Genomic DNA, 21982 nt, shown 5'->3' with positions numbered 1-21982 from the left:
GACACAAAGGAGAGCTGTAAGTAGAGGAGTCGGATGCTGAAGACAAACACTCACAGATATGGATGCAAAGTAAAAGCAGAAAAAGTGACAGAAAGAAGACCACAGAATCCAGGTAAAGAGAAGAAACAAATCATTCTCAGAAACTTGTCAGATTTGGCAAAATATCTTAAATCTGGAAAGCTCCAAAAATAGTTGGGAGGCACTAAAGAACTGGGTGTTCTTTTTCCATAAGAGGTCAACCTGTGGACTGAGGTGCCATTGGTTAATTAGGAGAAAAGAAACTCTTAGAGGCTATAGCATCAGACTGTAGTGACCCGAGGAAGAGAGGCTCCTGGAAATCTGCCTTGCTGATGATAGTCATACTCATGAAACTCGAGGAAGAAAGCTGTTGTTGGATTGGACTCCTGGCCTACCCTGTGTGAATTAACAACAGCAAATTGTTGTAGAACTGTGTACAAAGAGGTGCCACATTTCTTCAGGGCATGATGCAAGCACATCGCATTGACTACTTAAAATGAAATTTATCTTTTTATTTAAAGTAATATTGCCCCATAAATCAGACTTGTGTTAAAGTACGTGTTACAAAAAGTGAAAATTTATGGGCAATTTCTTTATGTGGTGGTCATAGAGTCACAGAGATCTGAGGCACAGAAAAAGGTCCTATGGCCTATTGGGTCTGTGCTGGTCAAAAGAAACCCCCTAACCAGGCTAATCCTATTTCCCAGCATTTGGCCCATAGCCTTGTAAGCCTAACAAGTGCACATCTAAATTCTTCTCAAATGTTATGATAGTTTCTGGCTCTTCCATCCTTTCAGCCAGTGAGTTCAGGATTTCAATCATCCTCTGGGTTAAAGCATTATCCCTCTAAACCTTCTGCCCCTTCCCTTATATCTATGCTCCCAGATATTGGTCCCTCCATAAAGGGGAAATATTTCCACCTGTCTACCCTATCTATGCCTCGCATAATTTTATACATCTCAATCATGTTCTCTCTCAATCTCCTCCGCTCTGAGAAAAACAGCCACAATCTGTCCATGATAGTAGGAACTGCCAATGCTGGAGAATCTAAGATAACGAGGTGTAGAGCTGGATGAACACAGCAGGCCTAGCAGCATCAGAGGAACAGGAAAGCTGATGTTTCAGGTCTGCACCCATCTTCAGAAAAGTTTCTAAAGAAGGGTCCAGACCCGAAACGTCAGCTTTCTTGCTCCTCTGATGCTGCTAGGCCTGCTGTGTTCATCCAGCTCTATGCCTTGTTATCTCATAATCTGTCCAATCTCTCTTCATAACTGAAACTCTGCAGCCCAGGCAACATCCGTCCTATAATGTGGATTCCAGAACTACACACTAGCTGTGGCCTAACCAATATTTTATACGGTTTCAGTATAAACTCCTTGCTCTTAAACTCTATGTTTTGAGGAATAAAGGTAAGTATCCCGTATGCCTTCTTTACCAGTTTATATATCTGTCTGATAACTTAAGGGACTGGTGTACATGCACACCAAGATTCTCTGATCCTTGGTGCTTCCCAGACTTTGACAATTCATCATGTATTCCCTTGCCTTGTTTTGTCCTACCCAAGTGCATCACTGTGCATTTATTCAGATTTTGTTTGCCACTGACTAGCCCATCTGACCAGTCCATCTATATCCTTATGTAGTTTAAGGCAATCCTCTTCACTATTTGCCACCCCAAAAATTTTTGTATTGAGTGTGAATTTACTGACCAACCTGCCTCACATTCAAATCACAATCATTTATATAAACAACAAACAGATGAGGCCCCAGTACTGACCGATGTGGGACCCCATTGGACATAGGCTTCCAGTCGGAAAAATATCCCTCAGCCATCATGCGCGGTTTCCTGCCACTCAGCCAATTATATATCTAATTTGCCGAATTTCCTTTGATCTCATGGACTCTTATCTTAGTTATAAGTCTCCCATGCAGGAGCATACCAAAGGCCTTTGATGTAGTCCACTTGGGCTTTAGTAAAGCATTGCCCTCATCTACACACCTGGTCACCTCTTTTGGTCAAACATGACCTCCCCTTAACAAAACCATGCTGACTGTTCTTGATTAATCCCTGCTTTTTTCCAAATGCAGGTTAATTCTATCCCTCAGAACTGCTTCCAATTGTTTCCCCACCACCAATGTTAGACCAACCAGCCTGTAACTGCCATTTGGTTGTTGGTTTCTCCCATGGTGATCATAGCACATGACTGAACTGTAAAATCTTCCTTCACAGCCAGTAACTTAAATTTGCTGCTAAAAACAAGGATTAAAAGCCAGCACTGTCAGAAATCATCCAGTTGGCTTTTATCATCGGTTCAAAACATTGACACAGCACTACTGGAAATGAAGAGTTTATACCTTATGAAAAGCTCCTTCATGCTATTGCCCCCTGTGACTCAAATGATACTTTATTTTCCACTGAAATGGCAATTATAAATATACAACATATTACTTTGTTGCTAAAGGGTAGATGTACTTAATGTAAAAGCGTCTCCAGAGTGCAGTTGCCTTAAAAAGACTATTGGGAGGTAAATTAGAGCTGAAAGCATTGTTTCAAGGTTGACAGGTGTATAAAAACTACAGACATCAGATGAGAAGTAACCATCAAAAAAATATATATTTCTTAAATCATTTTACAGTTTGAGTGCCAGTAAATTTTATAGAATCACAGAATTATACTCAGGGAAGGAGGCCCTTTGGTCTATCATATCTGTGCCAGCTCTTTGACAGAGCTAGTAAACTAGTTCCAATTCCCAGCTCCTTCTCATGAGCTTTCTTTCCGTCTTCAAGCATTTATCCATTTGTTTTTTGAAAGTTGTGATTTAAACAGCATCTACCATCCTTTCAGAAAGTGCATTTCAAATCATAGCAACAGGTATATAAGTAAAGTATTTCAGATCTGATAGTTTATGACCTCGCTTCTTCCCTGACGCATACATAGGCATTGGTAATGACTAAAATAAAATGAAATGTCAATCTTTCTTCTTTAGTTACAGAATGACTCATTACAGACTTTCCAATGAGATAAACAAACTGCAATTAGTAAACTAAACTTTATCAAGTCCAAACATTTTGGTACAATTTTTCTTGTTAAACATTTATTCTTAAAGGCCAGATGATAGCCTCTACATTTCAGATTAATGGATTTACTGATGAACGTGAAGGGCTATTGGAGTCAGTGACTCAAATGTGTTCTAATGTTTTAGTGAAGATTTTCTAACACACGAGCAGTAAATGCACATGGTCTGATCAACCACAAGTAACTGTTTGTTTAATCTGCTAGAATGCATTTCAGAGAGAGATGGTGCTGTTCTCTTGAAGGCTAAGGGTGTTTATCTCAGAGAGCAGCTGAACTAGAGAGAACAGGACAATCTAGGATCCAGTGTTCAATCTGTAGAGAGTGAGCTGAGCTCAGCCAAAAAGGCACGAGGGAATTTACAATCGGTATAACTGCCCTGTGGTTACAGAAGGCAGGGGTGAGTCCAGCACTTCTGCTCCGATCACAGTCACCCCAGCTGGATGTCAAAGATAGACAGATTCAGGCTGAGCTTTGATGTCCCCTGTGATCAGTAGCTTATCAGATAATTCCACAGTCGGCATGCTGATAGCTTGCAAGTACCAAAGAAGGACTCATAGAATCATTCCACATTAAGGAATCAATGCCTTCTGGGAGGGTGATGGAAAATTGAAATCTGACAAAAGAAAAATTAAGTCACTTGGAGATAGGAAGAACTGCAGACACTGGAGTCAGAGTCAATACAGCATGGAGCTGGAGGAACACAGCAGGCCAAGCAGCATTAGAGGAGCAGTAAAGTCGACATTTCAGGCATGGACCCTTCTCCAGGACTGGGGAGAGGCAAGGAAGCAGGGAAATAAATACAGGGAGGAGGGCTGGGGCTGGGGGAAGGTAGGTGGGATGGTGATAGGTGGATGCAGGTAGGGGGTAATGGGGATTGGTCAGTGGGAAGGGTAGGGTGGATAGGTGGGGGAGAAGATAGGCAAGTTGTGTCAGGTCAAGGAGGCAGGGATGAGAGGGAGGGTTGGACATGGAATGAGGCCGGGAGGTGGGGAGATACTGAAACTGGTGAATTCTATGTTTAGGCCATCCAGCTGTACAGCTGTAGGCTCCCGAGGCGGAATATGAGGTGTTGTTCCTCCAGCTTGCATGTGGCATCATTGTGGCACTGGAGGAGGCCCAGGTTGGACATGTGACCAAGGGAGTGGGAGGGGGAGTTAAAATGGTCAGTGGGCTAGGAGTATCTATACATTCAGAAATGAAGTCAACATTTCGGGTCAATTACCTTTTTGATAATAACAGTTATCAATTTAACACATTGGAGTGAATATTGTCATCATGGGCAGGGGACCTAACAACAGGTCAGAAAGCCAGGGATGACACAGCCTTGACCTTTGCAGGATTCCATAGCACATTTTTGCAGGTCAAGCAACTAATTAGTTGCCATCTAGGTTGCTAACCCTTTAATAGAGGGCTACACCCACCCAACAGCCTGAGTAGCACCATCTGGAGCAATGGCCAATGCTGGGAATACGAGAGGAATAAGACAAAGAAATATACTGTATGCTGGGCTTTCTACTAAGTGGAGTGGAGGAAAATAGGAGTGGTGTTGCTGCAGTGGCCATTATTCCCTCTGGGAGACGCTCTGTGGCTATTATATACTCAAATGAGCTCCACCAGAGCTCCCAGGGAGCCTGCCAAGGTTAACCGTATGGCAGTGAGACCACTAAATGCTGATAAGATGCCATGGAAGAAACTCTTAATTACTGGAATTAGAATTAGAATTAGTTTTATTGTCACATGTACTCACATGAGTACAGTGAAAAGTTTACAAGTCGACACTTATGGAGCCATCTTAGATACAAATGTACCTAAATTGGTTGATTGGCTGATTTATTGTTGTCATGTTTATTGAGATGCAGTGAAAAGTGTTGTTTTGCGTGCTATACAGACAGATCATACCATACAAAGTGCATCAGGGTAGCAGAACAGAGTGCAGGATACAGCCACAAAGCAGGTGCAGAGAGAGAGAGATCAACATTAACGTTTGAGAGGTCTGTTCAAAAGTCTGATAATAGCAAGGAAGAAGCTGTTCTTCAAGCTATTCATATGTGTATTCCAACATTTATATCTTCTGCCTGACGGAAGAGGGTGGAAGAGAATATAACTGGGGTGGGAGGGATCTTTGATCACGTTGGTCATTTTTCTGAGGCAGTGAGAAGTATTGATGGAGTCAATGGTTGGAAGGCTGGTTTGAATGATGGACTGGGCCGTGTTCATGATTCTTAAATACTTAAGTAGTTCAATTGACCTCTGAGTAGGTGAGTCATTCTCCACCTTCCCCAACATTGGTAAAATAGCACGGAGTCAGGAAAGTGACGGTACCCAACTTCCCTCATCATTTTGCAGGCGCACTCCCAAGCCCCCACCCTCTCAACCCATCCCCACCATTCACCTCCAAATGCATTCAACCCATTTACTCTGCTTCTCTTTCCTGGATGCTGCTTGACTAGCCACATATTTTCAGCATTTTCTGTAATTAAATAATTACTCCACTTGGCAGCTCAATACAATATACAATTTATTGTCACGTGTACTCCATTGTAGGAATGGAGTAGGAAAGACTTACAATGTCTGCCTTCTTATTTTAAAGTTACTTATTTATTGCCTGATCAAATTATGCACGAACAAAAACAGAAGCTGCTGGTAAAGCTCAGCAGGTCTGGCAGCATCTGTGAAGAAAAATATCAGAGTTAATGTTTCAGGTCCGGTGACCCTTCCTCGGAACTGTTCTGAGAAAGGGTCACAGGACCCGCAACGTTAACTCTGATTTTCTCTTCACAGATACTGCCAGACCTACTGAGCTTTACCAGCAACTTCTGTCTTTGGTCCTGATGTACAGCATCCACAGTTCTTTTGGTTTAAATTATGCATGAATGACTTTAAGACTCTAGCCCTGTGAAGAATGGGTTTAATCTCAACAAATTGGTTTAGGAGGGAGACTAATTATTAAACAATGTTTCCTGAGTTCCACATGTTTCATTTGGAGGCTTGGCCATTTGAGAGCCATCTGTTTTTTCTCCCCATGTGAGATGCAGTTTTAAAAACATTAGATCATTGAAGTTTTCTTTTCAAGCTCCCTAATTTCAGAAAATTTCTAGAAGAACTCTGTAATTCAGTGCTTACAGCTATGAAAAGCAACTAATAAGCAGTTAGCTAGATTGCTGATTGCAGACAAAGTTTGATGTGGAAAATGTCCAAGAGAAAGAGAATAGAATTGTAGGATTGTGGCATTTTGTTTAAACGAATCAATCATACGCTCTTCCTCAAGATGGCCAGACTGATAATACAGCAATCAAAACCTTAATGTCCAAACCACAATCAGTGATACCTCAGACCTAAATCTCTTGTTTAAAAGATGACAAATCAACAAATGTGTGAGACAGTTCAGTTGGATAATTTTGAACTGCTCCCTCACCATTCTGTATTTTACAATATCCAATTTCAATATAACCTTGAACTTTTTGCATGTGTCATATGCCAGTGCATGGTATGTTAAGTCAATGATAATATTGATCAAAAGAAGTATCTTATTTCGTATTGATACAAGCATATGTACTGCAAATGCTAGGAAACTCATACGAACAGAAATTACTGAGAATATTCAGGACTTTCTGAAATGTATATGGAGAAAGAAACAGAACTAACATTTCAGGCCATTGAGCTTTTGTCAGAAACATCCCTAGACTTGCCAATTTGAAGCATTAACTCTGTTTCTCACTCTATATATGCTACCAGACCTGCTGAGCATTCTGGCACTTTTTTGTTTCAATTAACAGCCATGCATAGGTAGGATTTCAAATGATAATCACTTCCATTACTCAAACAACAGGTATTAAAAGTTGTATTTTGATCAAAAATATGTCTATTCCTGGTTGTTTTTAAAAGGAAGACGAAAAAGATAAAACTAAAAAAAAGCTAAGAAATGAATTAGCCATTCAATCCTTTGATCTGTCTCAAATTTACTCATCCTGATCAAGTGACAGTCTCTTCTGACAGCTAGCTGCTAGATCCTCAAAGAAGTTAGTTTGGACAATCTGAAAGCACAACATAAACTATTTTAATGATTTGCCAATCAAACTGTGGGACTATTGGAAGGATAATTGTTTATTAATGACTGTATCCTTTATATAAGGAATAATGCCTGTTCTAGGGACAGTATAGAGAACAAGTTATTCTGTATTTGGTCCTGCTGCACTGTATGTACCTTGAAGAGAAAGAATTAAAGTCAACATTATCTCCCCGAAATAGAAAAGAATTCAGATTCCTGGTACAGTGCTGCCATCCCTCAATTCAAGCTTCAATTTTAAAAAGTACTGTTTAATCTTGAAAACTACAACCACTAATCTGGCATCCAACATGACAAATTCTGAAGCCACAATTATTTGTACAATTGTTTATTATCAGTTGAAGGCTGTTTTATGGAAATACATAACTTCTTTACACTGTGTTGCTCTCACAGCCTTTTACGATGTAGGCAATGATATCACCTCCAGCAGGTTCTTCTTAAAAGAACACCGGTGTAGTTGCCATGAAGTCAAGGTAGTTTTTAACCAACCTGTTCAGAAACGTTATTTAACATCCCAAGAGCAGGTGGGACTTGAATCCAGGGCAGAGCTCAGGACCACTATCACCGTACCACAAGAGCCCCTCCAATGAAGTCAGTAGTTTGACTCCTTATTAGCACCAGACTTGATGAGTTACTGTTCATTTTGCAACGAGCACCTGCTATTAGCAGCGAAGCCACAAACACCTTTCAATGGGACACATTACCCCCTCACCAACATCCGGATAGCTAAAGTAACTCCTTCACATCGGGAGTGCACAGCCTCGATAAAACAGGGCACTCAAACCTGTAACCCAGGTTTTTATACAATTTAATAATGAACCTGCCGGCGGTAGGACCCAGAAGAATTCGCTGTCAATGTTTTAGGACGTTGAGTGGTCAGGAAGGGGTTCGAGTGGTCAGCTACTGAGGCCTTAAAATAACCTGAATTCAGAAAATTATTTTTCCCCAGATGCATTTATAAAGCGTCTCCGTTTCCACTGATCAAGAAACGGGGAATAAATAAAAGCAGGGCTGAGTGTTAAAAGCATTCACTTCTACATGTGAATACGCCCTTTAACATCACAGCTTCTCAATAGTCAATTACTTGCAGTGATCAAGATGTCAGGGAACATTTAATGAGGAAATACTAAAACCAGAGATCACGGATCCGTATTCATACCACCCAAGGAGAGTCACATCTTGACTGCAGTTTGTATGTAGAAATGCAATTACACCCGCGCCTGTTACCTTTTACAATTGTGCAAATTTTTTTTTGGAAAAAAAAAGTTGCAAGCAGATGGTCCACGGTGTAAAACAGATCCTACCTTGTATTTTTTTTTGGCGCAAAAGCCTTCCTTTTGCTTCAGTGTGTATCTTCTAGAGTGGCGTGTTGGTTCCCCAGCGGAACAGAGCTGCTGACAGTTCAGTCTCATCGACTGACTCTTAAAGTGGCAACGCTCCTCTCGCTGCTGTGGAAGCTTCAAACCTTGCGGCGGCTTTCCTTCGTTCCTGGTTTACACACTCTCCTACTCCATTCCCCCCCCACCCCGGCAAACAGCTACTGGAGTAATGTTTCATTTGCCCAGGTCCCAGCACGGCTCGAGAGAAGCCAGTTAGTTACAACATCTTGGTTTATATAAATCCCTGCCCTGGGTTCAGTTAAGAATGAAGTCAAATCTAGTTGACAGAATGTAATTCGGTTCGAGGGATTTTGTCCAACTACACTCGTCATCAGGCCCTGACACTTCCTGATTCAGGAGAGTGGAGTTTTATTTATTTCTTTGCTGTCTATCATAATCTGGGCCATCTTACGATTCACTTCAGTGTTGGTATAAAACGTCAGTCACTCAATACAAAATTATTTTCCCAAACCTTGCGTTATGTCAGAATAGTAGAACAAATTAAACATTGCGCAACTCTCCCATTTACCAGGTTTTGTGAAGAACATGGGATGTTTGATGTTAGATTGATGCTATTTGATGGCAAATGATGAATTGAGTTTCCATCTTATTCCTTGCATTATATGGGGTCACTGTCCACATGACGTTTTGGATTCCCTGCCGCAAATTTTGCGTGGCTTTCAGTGAATATCCCCGTAATGAAGATGTATCACTTTCTCCCCTAGAAGAAAGAAGCCAAAGAAAAACTTCAAAATTAGCAGGTGAAAGGACTCTCAAAGCACATCGAAAGCAGATTATAAGACTGTGTACCAATCTAACATCCCTTGTTCATTAACCTATCATTTTGCAAAGATACTTCCTTCCTGTGTACTCATGCCAGGTGAAGCATAATCTATCAAGAGGTCTGTGTCAGCACTGTGTAGTTGGCGATGGCATCCTGCTGGTTACCAACCTATTGTCTACTCTTGAAATGGCAGACTGCCAAGTGAATAGGAACAGTGAAAGTGCTGAACTATACCTGCTTCCAAAATACCATTATAATGATTGCAGGTTCTGTAAATAGGATCTTGACTCCAAAATCAAATCTAACATTTCTCTAGACCGCTAAGATGAAGATGGCTACAGGGAATTGTTTTAGCATCCTTTGCTTTGCCATTCTACTTCACACACATTATATATCAAGGCTATAATGCCTCCTACAGGAAATCATTATACTTCTGCATCACACCATTGAGGAAACCTACCATTTCAGGTCTGGCAAATGTCTTGCAACATACTTGGTTAGTTTCACCCATTCGTTCCATCAAAAGTATCTTCACTGACAATGAAATTTAGCTTCCTTTCCATTGCCAATTGCTATTAGGAACTATGAATCATATAGTAACCAGTCCTGTTGCATACTCAGATCAATCCTGAATGATGGAATATTTTCTTTTGTTGCTTTCTATTGGATATCAAAGTAAAAGAAGTTAGTGCAGTTCCAATTAATTATACTGGGTCAGCAGTACCAAACTACTTGCCATTTGGCAAAAGAATGAAGTAGTAGGAGTTGCTGCACTGAGAGAGCAGTTAAAGTCCATCATTATGGCAGAACAAAAAAAAAAAATTGATTCCAACTATTAATACAACAAAGCAAACGTGTCTTTTTTACAATTAAATATACATTTATTTTCATTCCAAATACTATATACTTAAAGTAAGACTTAGTCACAAAATTTGAAGCAGTTCTGTTGTCAAATATAAATAGAACTCCTCCTTTGGAAGTACTGAGCTCCTCTGTTTAACCTCAGTCCCCTGAATGCACTTTTGCTACATCTTTGAATGTGACCCCAAATAACATTTGCACCACACAAATGCCAATCAATGACCATCTCTAGTAAGAGACAATCTAAGCACTTCCCTTGACTTTCAATAGTGTTATCAATACTGACTACCCCACTATCAACTTCCTTGGAGGTTACCATTCATGAGAAACTCAACTGAACTCACCACCTAAACACAGTGGCTACAAGAGCAGGTCAGAGGCTAGGAATGCTGTGACAAGAAACTCACCTCCTGACTCCCCAAAGCCTGTCCATTATCCACAAGGCACAAGTTAGAAGTGTGATGGAATACTCTCCACTTGCCTGGTCTGGTGCAGCTCCAACAACACTCAAGAAGCTTGACACCATCCAGGACAAAGCAGCCTGCTTGATTGGCATCTCTCAATGCTCTGTAGCAGCAATGTGTCCTGTGTAAAAGATGTACTGCAGAAATTCAACAAAGATCCTCAGACAGCACATTCCAAACCCACAAACACTTCCATCTAGAAGGGCAAGAGCATCAGATATATAGGAACACCACCAACTGCAAGTTCCCCTCCAAACCACTAACTGTGCTACCTTGGAAATATAGTGATGTTCCTTCACTGCTGTGAGGTCAAAATCCTGTAATTCCCTCCCTAAGGGCATTGTGGGTCTACCTACAGCACATGGACTGAAGTGGTTCAAGAAGGCAGCTCACCACCATCTTCTCAAGGGCAACTAGGAATGGACATAAATTTTGGACCGACTTGTGACACCCATGTCCCACAAATGAATAAAAAAAGGAGGTAAAATAGTAGGGATAAAGATCACCTCAGTATCCTAGCTTGATCTCACCTTCCCTCCATTCACCTGTTGGTCAAACCCTCTTGTTACCTTCAGGTTTGTCCAGCCTAATGGATTCCTCTGCAGCCTTGCATCTTCCACCTTCCATAAACCTCACTTCAGTCTAGGCCCGAAACGTAAGCCTTCCTGCTCCTATGATGCTGCTTGGCCTGCTGTGTCCATCCAGCTCTACACCTTGTTATCCCCGTTATTTCAGTCAGACTTATGCTGCTTGTATATGAACATACACTTAATCCTGTCGCATATCTGTCTCATGCTTGCTAGTTTACATTTGCTTCTGTTCTTCAGTTTAAAAAAAATCATTGTTTCACAACTCAGCATCCCTCCCTTCTCTGTAGGCTCAGCCAGCGGTACAACCTACTGAGGTCACTGTATTGCTGCAGTTCTTGCCTCCGGTATATTTCTGACTTTAATCACTCCACCATTGGTCACTGTGTCATCTGTTGCCTGATCCCCAAGTTCTGGAATTCCCTCTTTTCTGCTTTCTACTCCTCTAAGATGCTTCTTCAAATCTTGCTGTTTGACTATGCTGTTAGTCATCTGTCAAAATATGTCTTTATTAGCTCTTTGTCACCTTTTGTTTGATAGCACACCTATGGAGTACCTTGAGAGATTTCACAATGTTAAAGGCTCTGCATAAATGGAAGCTGCTCTCAGATAAATGGCAAGTTTTCATTTGCAACATAATATGAAAATGTAGGAGCGAGAAGAAAATCAGTTTATTTCTGTTTCAACAGAAGACATAATTAAGCAAAATACTCAGAGAAATTCCCAATAAAATCTTGTACAGTTGATTTGATGCATTTCTATCTTCTGTAGTGAAGATTTACCCCGATAAGGTACTGAAAAAGTTAGGTGATTGTGAAAGAAATATGTTATATTGCAAATGAGATTCTTGAGATTGGAATGCCTCCACATCAGATTTTAATTCATTAGCATAAATTTTAATTTACATAAAATTAGAAAACAGGACCAAAATTAGAACTAAACTCAATATCACTGTGACCCCAATTAAACAAACATGGGAAATATTTTTGTGCAAGTTCGTGTTCAAGTTGGTCTACTGTGTCTCCTTCAAAAACAAGCAGGCCAAGCATCCAAAAAGTTAGCACTTGACTCATATACAGCTCTAATCGCACAATGTGTCATTTTGTTTACCAACATGTTAGTGGCTGTGGTTGTAACTACAGAGGTATTTTTCCTTTAATAAACGAGTTAACACTTTAATGAAGAAGACAACAGTTTTCAATTTCTGACTGGCTAAAGGTGGAGTAATGTTGGATCATGCATATTTACTGTCCTTTTACACAAGGGAAGAATAATTCTCTAGTGGTATATAATCCTTGTGTGTGAGCTGTATGAGAGAGAAATACAATCATGCTCTCTCATAGTGATGGAAACTTCACACATTAGTCATACCTTGGCTCCTTAGAGTCAATTGCATGGACAATTCCATCTTTGATATCTGAGGAGATTTAATTTTGTACCCTCATCGACTCCCCCACTGGAAATGGAATATTCCTCCTTTTGGTAGCAATGGCAACTCTAATGATACTTGTGAAGCATTAACATAGGCTTAATGATTCTCGCAACCCTGCATGGATATGTCATTGTACTTTATAACAATTACAAATTAAGTGAGTGGAACGTAACTGCACCCATAACTTGTAATTATTGATTGTTCTGTAGGCTGCTTCCGTAGCGTTACTGGAATTTATCAATTCCTAAAATATTGATGGCATTGACAGGCAGATTCAGATGACCCCCTAAACTGCATAGTGCTTCCTGGTATACTGGACTGAGAATCTGACACCCAAATATTATTTTCCATATGATTAAAATCACTATCCTACTTTTCATCTTACTTTATAAAACGGAGTCTACCAATAACCAAGAAAAGCAGCACAATTCAGATGCCAATCATTACAGCATAGAGCAGCTTCTTTTCAAGATAATCCAAAGTGATTGCTAACAATCATAGTTCATTATTTCAAAAGGGCATCGTTCTTATGAAAAAAGATGTAAAATGAAGATATAACAAGCTCAAGGTATGACATTGAAAATTTCATCAAAATGTATTACTTATGCATGTCATTTGGAGGGGGAGGGGCATTACAGATTCAGACTGGCATACTCCCTGCGTCCCCAACATAAAAAGCAACGTCTCAAAGAATTTATTTAATCTAAATATCCGGGTAGTATCCTTTTAAGATGAAAGAACTATAATTTACATAGAAGGACATGTTATGGAATTATATTCCAGAGGACGTGTTTAGCAATATAACACATTTCAGTACCTCCAGATTCCCATCATCAGCAGCACATTAAAAATCAAATTTTAATAAAGAAGTAGCTATCTTAGATATCATGTCTTCCCATTTCCATTAATTTATTTAATATTTCCATCATGTATTTAATATGCTTACTGATGACATCAGGGAAAACTGGCTTATGAAAATTGGCTTAGAAATCCACTGAGCTTGACAATATCATGAACTGAATTAATATCAGCAGATACTTTCCTCAGCCCTGTATGTTCACTCAATTCCTTTACACAATCACATCAACCTCACTGCTTAATTACATTTAAATTTCACACTTTGTCGCACATGTACACAATACTTCATCACACGCCTCACTTGTGCCCTATTGAAGGGGCACAGCCTTTGGAAGAGTAGATGATGATTTACTCACCAGAGAATTCGTAGCTTCTAACCTACAATTAGCTACATTATTTATATCACTGGTTGAGTTTCTGCTGAACGGTAACCCGCAGGATATTAATGGCAGTTATCAAATAATGGATCAGAATTATCACACAGATATTAGTTCAAAGCATGCTAATGAATTGAGAACAAAAGTAGCAGCGGTTTGAAAGAAGGCTGTAGCCGGATAGAGCATGATCAGTTGAGTGGGAGTGATCCATCAACAACAACTGGGGCTTGCCATCTCCCTAACCTCGCTCACTCCCTATTTCTCCATGACTGGCTTTTTGGTCAACAGTGTAGCTGTGACCAGCTGGTCTAGCAGATAAGAATTGCTGCATTGGGGCTGTTGCCGCACAGTGGGATGCTTTTTGAGTTAAAATACCTCCCCACAAGAGTGGTGTGGGCTAGTAAAAGCAAGCGGCTTCCTAGGCCTGGAACTATAGAGGAGAAAGTTTCAAAAAGGACATAAGGAGCAACTTTTTTTATACAGGGAATGGTTTGTGTGTGGAATGAACAGTCAGTGGAAGTGATGCATGCAGGTACAGTTATAACATTTAAAAGACATTTGGATAAGTACATGAATAGGCAAGGCTTGGAGGGATATGGGCCAAACACAGACAGGTGGGACTAGTTTAATTTAGGAACATGGTCGGCATGGAATAGTTGGACTGAAGGGTCTGTTACTATGCTGTATGCTGTGAATTTATATGAGAAAAGAGAAATAGTAATATTACAAGGTTTAACATGAGCCAGCTACTGGTCTGTGACAATCATGGATTGAGATTTCCCAAAACTCTGTATTCATCTCATCTCTGCATTCCCCTCAGAATATCATTGACGCATGGTACAGGAGACAATCTAGAGGATGTAGAAACATCACCAATTTAGACATAGCAACGGATGCAACTGTGCTGGCAGCGAGCATGAGGATCTAGGATTCTTTCTTTAGATCATTATTCTCTTTTGGCTGCAATGTCACTATAGGGACACTGATTGTTATATTCCTGATGCGTTTTGTATCTTCATTCTTGATGGACGTACCCAAATAATTAATCCCACAGCAAATTTCCACAAGGACAATGGAATTCTATCGGCTACTGAATATATTCTCATCTGTCAAATCCAGCTTTTCTGAACTCCATGCTTGAATTGCTACCACTGCAGTGAAACAGTCCTCATCAAATTCACAAGTGACATCCTACATCACTGTTTCTGTTCCTGTCTTGTCCTTCTTAACCTGCCTGCATCATTTGACAAGTCTGCATTAGCATCCTACTCTAACAACTCTCCTCCATGGTCCAGCTGAATGAGACTGAACTTAGCTGGTTTCAATCTTATCCATTCAGTTGCAGCCAGAGAATCTTCTACAGTGGCTAATCTTCTTGCCCTCATATCAGTATCTCTGGTTTTCAGAAAGTGTTCATCCTAAGACTCCCTTGACTTCTCAACTACTTGCCGCTCTTTGGTGACATTATCCAAAAAAGCAACGTTACTCATAGTCTATTGACGTCCGTCTCTCTCGTTATTTGATTTTTAAAAATTCATTGATGGGGTTGCTGAACCAGGAGCCAATATAGGTGAGTGAGAACAGGGGTTGTGTGCAAAGTGGATTTGGTACAAGTAAGGATACACGCAAAAGAAATTTCAATGAGTGCACAGATTTTGCAAAGTGGAAAGCCAGTAAGGAGACAACTGGAACATTCAAGTATGGGGTAACAAAGGCAAAGATGAGTTTTTCGTCACAAGTTGGACTGAAGTAGGGGGCAGAGATGGGCAATATGATAGAGGTGGAATTAGATCTCAAATACTTATTCCATTTCTGAGTGCACAATGGATTAAATTTCATACATTAGATTTTAAAAGCATTGTTCAGTTATTGAATGAATAGTTTGAAGCCACAATACAGTTTGATTAGGAATGCAGCGCTGATTGTTCAGGGTAGTTCATGTTTCACAAAATTGTTTTCCTTAAATTTGCCAATTTTCAGTTGAAGGAAAAAAGGCCATTTAGAGTCATACAGCATGGAAACAGACCCTTCAGTCCAACAAGTCCATGCTGACCGTAATCCCATACCAAATTCATCCCACCTGCCTGCGCTTGACCCATATCCCTTGAAACATTTCTTATTCACGCACTTATCTAAATGTCTTTTAAGTGTTGTAACTGTACCCATATTTATCTATTCCGCTGGAAGTTCATTCCACACACGAACCACTGTCTGTGTAAAAAAATTGCCCCTCATGTCTTTTTTAAATCTTTCCCCACCTCACCTAAAAAATATGCCACCTCGTCTTGAAATTCACCACCCTAGGGAAAAGATACCTACTATTCACCTTATCTATACCCATAATGATTTTATAAACTTCTGTAAGGTCATCTACACTCCAGTGGAAAAAAGTCCCAGCCTATCCAATCTCTCCTTATAACTCAAACCCTCCATTCCCAGCAACATCCCAGTAAATCTCTTTTGAAACCTCTCAAAGTTAATAATATCCTTCATATAACAGGGCGACCAGAATTAGACACAATACTCCAGAAGAGGCCTTACCAACATCTTGCACAACCGCAAAGTAACATCCCGACTCCTATACTCAAACGTTTCAACAATGAATGCAAGCATGCTAAACATCTTAACCACCCTTTATATATGTGACACAGACTTGAAAATTGTATATACTTGAACCCCTAGGTCGCTGTTCCACGACACTGTAACGCTACATTTACTCTGTAGGAATATTACAGGGAGTCTTCCTTCACAAACATGCTACAGCAGATTACATGACAACATAAGATGAAATGGAAGGAATAGAGACCATTTCTCTGTAAAGCACACACTTTTCCAAAAGTAAACAGAAAATATTCATTACAATTACCTCTACCCAGCTTATTTCATCTCCATACTCATGAGGTGCTTGACAGAACATTTAAATAATACATTTAGTTTCCATTTCTATCTGAAGCAAAGATGTGTTTTTGGTCACTGCGCAACATTATAAGTACATTCATAAGGAATGCATATTTTGCAAATATTTGTTCTTAGGATGTGAATGGGTTTGCCAACACACCAGGATTTAAAACTAACCTCTATTCAATGAAACCCAGAAGAAAAAAATTAAAGGGGTAAAACAAAAGGTTTCTTGTTTTTTTGTTTTGGTTTTCTGTTTTCAAGTGTAGCGGTAACAAAGGTTTTTTGTTTTGCTCATTTTCTTTGAATAATTTCATTTGTCAGAGACAAAAGTATTAAAAGATGAGAAATAAAAACTATTGACTAACAGCTAGGAATCGTCTATTTGGGCAACAAAGGATTTTTGCATTGTTATTGGAATGCTACTGTATGCTGTGCAGGGTTAGTTGTGCCAGGTGACCAATGGCATGACTGTGGGAACATGAGGTCATGTAATCTCCTGAAACATGTCTAGCTAGAGTTAGCAACTGCAGATGTAAGCAATGTGGACAAGGCCATATTTTTTGTGCAGTGGAAGCTGATAATTATTGATCATCTGTAGCAGCCTTGAGCAGGTGTTGTTGGCCTTCTCCATGAAAAACTGCAGACATTTTTTTGGTAAATATTGCTCACAGAATGGAATTAACTCTGGAATTCTGCATATTTGCTGACTAGGCCATGTCAGAGCTTACCAAGAGTTAGAACATTTGGCATTTGAGACTGGTTTAGGTCTGAGAAGGGAGCAGTAAAGGTTTGCCTTTTCTGAATAGCATCAATGAACCATCTTTATGACAATCTGACAGCTTTTATGATAGTTCTGTGATGGTAGCATACAGATTTCCAATTGAAGTTGGTTTCACACTTATCCACATGCTATGGGCTTGCTTGATTCATAACATGACCACTCGGCTCTTTTGCCCATAACATGACATTTCACAACTACCATCCTGGCTATCATGCTGATAAATCTTTTCACCCTCGCTAAATCCTTCCTAAAGTTTGGTGTTTAGAGTTGACCACATCACTTCTTTCCAACCCAGAGTGATAAACCAGTATGAAAAGTATGAAACCCATATGAACCCAGTGAGTTCTACTAGTGGATACTGGTGTGTGGTGGTTTTGATCCAGTCAGGTCTGGATTCATACTGGAGGTGACCATTTATTATTCTGTTGGTCAAAAATCTGCCACCAGCCATTTTTATGACTTCCCAGTACAGACTTGGTTTGCTCCACAGTAAATCCCATTCTGTCTCTTTGCGTCATTTGGCATGCTCATATTTAAAATTCATTTGAGCATTATGTTCAATATCTGGTTTGTCTTTTTATTGTTTTTAGACAGCTCATGCCCTGCTTGACATCTACCCTCACACTCCCTGACCCCATTATTCTCTGGCCTCATAGCTCCTCCCCAGCCCCCCACCCTCACATTCCCTGTCCCCACTATTCTCCGGCCTCACAGCTCCTGCCTCCCCAGTCCCCCCACCCTCACAGTCCCTATCCTCATTATTCTCCAGCCTCACAGCTCCTGCCTCCCCAGTACCCCCACTGTCACAGTCCCTGTCCCCACTATTCTCTGGCCTCACAGGTCTGCATCCCCAGCCCTCCAACCTCACAGTCCCTGACCCAACCACTCTTCAGCATCACAGCTCCTGCTTCCCCCATTCCCCCCCCCCCACAATACCTGTCCCCTCCTCGAATGCCCACCTTCACGGCCCACACACCCCAATTCCTCACAACTCTTAAAGCTCCCAAGCCCCCAGTACACACCATCACAGCTCCTGCCCTTGATACCCCATCCTCGCAGTTTCAAAGCCCCACAAGTCCTGCACAACCCAATTCCACATTCTCCAATTCCCCATTCTCACCAATCCTGCCTCGCACTGTTTGCCTTTGCAGCTCTCCTGCTCTACCTCAGCCTCTATTCTCTCCTTTATGGTTGTAATAATAAGTCTACAAACTCGTTTGGAGTTTGTGAATCTAGTTTGTTTGACCTCTGGAAAACAAGGAGAATCTGTTTGGGCAGCACCTGCATATAATACCACAAACAGTAATACTTACTGCATACAAACTGGTGTCGTATTGTGCATTTCGAACACACTGCATCTCAACAGGTATTTTAACCAGTAATGGCACCTTGATCAGTATTACTAGTTCCATAACCAATACTGGTTGAGATGATGACCAGTGTTACTGGTTTCAGGGCTAGTTTTATCTATTAGCCTCAAATTCCACAGTGCCCTGGTCTGTCACTGGTCTTTCACTGGTCTACTACTACTTTTCCTCTGGGTCACATCATATAGCTAACGATCCTATTAGCTTTTTTTAAAAAAATAGCTTTTTAAAGACTTATATATACATTCACCCACATTTTTCATATTGCCTGTCTTCGTTCTTCCTTCCAAAATAAGACACTTCACACATCTCTGCATTAAACCTCATCTGCCATCTGTCTGCCCATTTCGCCAATCTGTCTTTGTCGTCCTGAAGTCTGTTACTACACTTCTAATTGTCCAGCATGTTTCTGAACTTCAACATTGAAATTGACAGGGTGCTGGAAACTGATTTAATAGTCGCTTTCAAAGAGAATTGTATCCACAATTAGGTGTGATCTTAGCAGGTGGTGGGTGGGGGAATTGCAATGGGGTGAGTCAATTCGGGCCAGAATAGGGTCAAACAATGGTCGAATGGTGGGTTGATTGATCGGGTCCTTCTGGAGAAGGATGAAAAAGAGTACGCTTGGGACAGGGTGGAGATCAGGGTTTTGTCATGAGGGTCTTGATAAGTGGAATCAAGGAGTTTCCAATCCCAGAACTCTAGAGAGGATGGAGATTGGGGCCTTCAACTGCGAGATTATAATGGATGGGGTGGTAGAATGTGCATTGGAGGCCAGTGGCCATGAGGTTGGGTCATGGGAGGTAGCAAAAGTCAAAGGCTTGAGAGAACATCAGAGAACTTACTGACCTCAAACGAAGAACTTGTGAGAGGGTAGTGGGAAGACCAAAGTAGGGGAAAGAGCCCAATCATCCAGTTAGCCATTGGGGAACAAAGATGTTGGTGTAAAGGCATTCACCTCCTTGGTCCAGAGCCCTTTCCTGGATGTAGTCACCAGCTTTCCTGAGACACAGTAAAGTGGAGTCTTTAAATTTAATTTGAAAAGTGCCAACCCTCCTTACCCTGTGCAAATGGGTGAGTTGTAGGCAGTTGTCTGTTAGAAATCTGACTTTTATTTTACTTTACCTCCTCTGCCACCACCACCATCCCCAGCCAAGCCAACTCAAACCAACTTGATCACTTGATTATTTTTGATTAAAATTTCTCCCATTGGTTTTTGTCTCTGTACATCCACATTATTAATATATACCAAACCAATCAGTGGTCCGGATATTGGCCAGATACTGGCACACTTTGTTCAATAAATAACTACTCACTACTGCATTCTGCTTTCCATCATTAGCCAATTTCATAACCAGACTCCTCTTTAATTTAATTCAATTTCACAAAAAAATTTGACTATCAAACATCTTTTGAAAGTCCATGCACATGATTAACTCTCTGTTACTCAGTTGAGGGCAAAAGTCTCCATATTGTTGATTATCACCATATGTCACACAATCAAGTTTTAATGTTCATTTCCATGCCAAGTAGTATATCAAAAGGTGGATGGTAACACAGTGACAACGTTGCTGGACCAGTGATCCAGCACCTAGGTCAGTGATCTGAGGACATGAATTCAAATCTCACTATTGCAGCTGGTGGAATTTATATTAAGTTATTGCATTCTGAATTAAAAACTTGTCTCGGTAATGGTGTCCATGAAACTGTTGTTGATTGTCCTAAAAACACATCTGCCTCACTAATGTCTGTTAGGGAAGTGCTTACCTGGCAGGCTTACATGTGACTCCAGACCCACGGCGATGTGGATTCTTAACCACTTGCTGACTTGACCCAGTTAGCCATTCGGATCATGAGTGTTTGGGTACTGAGTTAGGAGGGCTGTAGCAACAATGTTTAAATTGTATGTTCTTTACAGAAGCAAAACATGCTATTGTTTAAGGTAATTGCAAATCAGCAAGTTGTGGCAAAGCAAAAACACATTCTTAGAACCAGAAAGCAAATTTCAGAGAATCCCAGACAACTCAATAAAATTATTCAAATTACTATATACAAATCACACTACTTATTCATATACTATTCATAATACTACATCATAAAGACTTGAGAAATGGTTTCTGTCCTATGAATTGTTTTCAGAAAGAATGAACAACAATGGTGTACTAATAAACGGAAGTGATGTGGTTAATTGTCTGTTGGCTGATGTCGCTGACATTGGATGACTCCTTGCGAGCCCCCTACAGCAGACCTAACTCTAACATTTCCGATAACCATTCTACTCTTTTAAACTTAAATTCTAAATTTGTAAAAAATACAAACCTGTGTGCCTCTGTCTATGTCTTTTTGATCTGTACATCCTTTGCTTACTATGATCTGCCTGTACCGCTCATAAACAAAGTTTTTCACTGTATTTCGGTACTCATGACAATACATAAATCAATCAAATAATCAATCAACAGAGACCATCCTTTCCATATAGCCCTCCAAATTTTCTCTCTTTTGGTTCTTTTCCAACTCACTCTTGAAATCCCTGTTTATATCTGGTTCCATTGCACTCTCCAGGAGTATAGCCCATACCTTCACCATTCACTGCATCAAAGCAACTTTCCTCATGTCACTTTTGTGTTCTTTTTTAACCAAACATATTCAGTTGTTTCTTAATCCTTCTGCTCAGGAGAAGTTTCTATGCTCTGCCTAGATATCTCATGATTTTGAGCACTTCTATAAAATATTCTCTCAAACTTCTTTCTCCAAAGAAAGTATTACCAACCGTTCCGCTCAATCTATGTAACTGAAGTACCTCACCTTTGTAATCATTCTTATCAATCTTTGCTGCACCTTGTCGCTAGCCTTCACAACCTTCCTACAATGCAATGCCTGGAATTGGACACAATATAGAAGTAAAATATTGCAGATACTGACAAGTTAACTGTAAAGTGAAAATGCTGGAAATACTCTATAAACCATGTGGCATCTGTGGGACCAAAACAGAGTGAACATGTCAGGTTATTGACATTGTGTTTTGTCTCCTG

General features: G+C 40.4%; 1 protein-coding gene across 2 annotated transcripts in view; it reads right to left on the bottom strand.

The window, feature by feature from the left end:
- The window catches only part of mpp2b (MAGUK p55 scaffold protein 2b), a 526590-nt gene extending 512438 nt beyond the window's left edge, over positions 1-14152 (bottom strand). For both annotated transcript variants that reach the window (XR_007265228.1, XM_048614628.1), the window contains exons 1-3: positions 13881-14152; positions 9783-9982; positions 8464-9259 (exon numbers count right to left, since the gene is read on the bottom strand). The gene's annotated coding sequence lies outside the window, so the exon portion shown is untranslated. The remainder of the gene's footprint in view (positions 1-8463; positions 9260-9782; positions 9983-13880) is intronic.
- Between the last annotated feature and the right edge of the window lie 7830 nt (positions 14153-21982).

The sequence above is a fragment of the Rhincodon typus genome, chromosome 30 (genome assembly GCF_021869965.1).
Source record: "Rhincodon typus isolate 14 chromosome 30, sRhiTyp1.1, whole genome shotgun sequence".
In the NCBI taxonomy this organism is placed as follows: domain Eukaryota; kingdom Metazoa; phylum Chordata; class Chondrichthyes; order Orectolobiformes; family Rhincodontidae; genus Rhincodon; species Rhincodon typus.
The sequence above is the reverse complement of the archived record's forward strand: the minus strand, read 5'-3'. Positions and strand labels throughout refer to the sequence as shown.